Source organism: Lissotriton vulgaris, chromosome 1_1 (genome assembly GCF_964263255.1).
Source record: "Lissotriton vulgaris chromosome 1_1, aLisVul1.2, whole genome shotgun sequence".
Taxonomy (NCBI): domain Eukaryota; kingdom Metazoa; phylum Chordata; class Amphibia; order Caudata; family Salamandridae; genus Lissotriton; species Lissotriton vulgaris.
The window spans coordinates 878,684,153-878,686,174 of NC_141685.1; positions in this window are offsets into that span (position 1 = coordinate 878,684,153).

Here is a 2,022-nt window from a genome sequence, read left to right on the forward strand (position 1 = left end):
GTGATGATGGGGGTGCTGCTGCACAGCATCCCACCCGCCACTACTTCCACTGCCTATACATTAAAGCACCATGCTTTAATGTCTGTGCTGCCAATAAATTAATGTTTGTTGGTGCTATAGTTTGTAACAACACTTCAAATGGACACATTTCAAAATCTCAAATTCCTTCTCTGTCTTTGCGGGGTGGACAGAGTCCCCTTTTTTGTGTGAATTATATCTGTGAGAGAGTAGCATGTTGTTCTGGGCTCTTTTGACCCAGTTTCATGGGCATTCCATTAGAAAAAAGGTTGTAATTTTAACCATCTACATAATATCGTTGTGAGACAATTTAATGTATTTGAGTGACACTTTATTGCAAGATGAACACATCCCTTGTCTGTTATATAAATGGTTCACATTACCCTCTGTTCTCCAATTGAATTCTCATAAAACTGATTGTTGTCTAGTTTCGAATGCAGAATTTGTCATTTCTTTTTCTTAGCTTGGCCTGAGCATTACCCGATCCTGATTGTCTGCCATTTTAGCCCCGCCCCCGTTGATTAACATGTTAACCACGCCCCTCTGTATGTCATGTTAGCCCCCCCCGAACTTAAGACCTAGTTGCGCCCCTGATTGGCAGAGCCCTTGGTGGGTCACTGTACAGGATTAGCAGGGAGCGCTGCAGCAGGTCAGTGCTGAGGTGCATTGGCAGAGCTTCCGGGGGTCTCGGTACGGATTAGCAGGGAGCGCTGCAGCAGGTCAAGGCTGAGGTGCATTGGCAGAGCCCTTGGTAGGTCACTTTACAGGATTAGCAGGGAGCGCTGCGTCAGGGCAGGGTTGAGGTGCATTGGCAGAGCCCTTGGTGGGTCACTTTACAGGATTAGCAGAGAGCGCTATGGCAGGTCAGGGCTGAGGTACATTGGGAGAGCTTCCGGGGGTCACTGTAAAGGATTAGCAGGGAGCGCTGCAACAGGTCAGGGCTGAGGTGCATTGGCAGAGCCCTTGGTGGGTCACTTTACAGGATTAGCAGGGAGCGCTGCGGCAGGTCAGGGCTGAAGTGCTGCAGCAGGGCAGGGTTGAGGTGCATTGGCAGAGCTTCCGGGGGTTTCGGTACAGGATTAGCGGGGAGCGCTGCGGCAGGGCAGGGTTGAGGTGCATTGGCAGAGCTTGGGGGGTCTTGGTACGGATTAGCGGGGAGCGCTGCAGCAGGTCAGGGCTGAGGTGCATTGACAGAGCTCCATGGGGTTCCGGTACGGATTAGCAGGGAGCGCTGCAGCAGGTCAGGGCTGAAGCGCTGCAGCAGGGCAGGGCTGGGGTGCATTGGCAGAGCCCTTGGTGGGTCACTTTACAGGATTAACATGGAGCGCTTCAGGAGGTCAGGGCCGACAGGCTGTAGCAGGGCAAGGCTTTGGTGCATTGGCAGAGATGCTTGTAAATGACAGCACAGGATGTTCTGCAGAAGTTCAGATTTGAGGCGCTTTGGCCGAGAAGCATAAGGGTGGTGGTGTCGGATTATAAGGGTGCTCAGCAGCAGGCAGGGCCGAGGTGCATTGGCAGAGCTGTGCACTGGATGCATTCTGTGTATTATAGCAGAGATCTTGGGGGAGTTGCTGGCTGTTTGAGGAGCAGAGATGTGGGAGTGCGGGTGGGGAAGGGGGAAAGAAAGGGGTTTGACGACCATCCACTGAAGTTTATAATTATCAGCCTCACGGATCCTGCCTCTGGCAGCAGAAAGGACCTGAAACCCATTATTAAGCAGACATGTTCAGAGGCTGACAGCAGCCCCCTCTGCAGTAAAACACAGGCTCGAGAGCAGAGAGTGTGTCAGTGCCCAGGCTCACAGTGAGCGTGGGTCTGCGCCAGCTCGTGCTCGGTTTCGCGCCAGGCTCGTGCGTGATCCCAGCTGTGGAGCGCGCGAACAGCTCTGTTGGACTAAGACTCCCTCCCAGGGCTGGCCCTAGCGCTGGTCGCGCATGGTGCAACAGCCTTTTTTGGCGCCTCCCATCATTTCCTCCTTCTCCATGAATTCCCTCACTACCACTC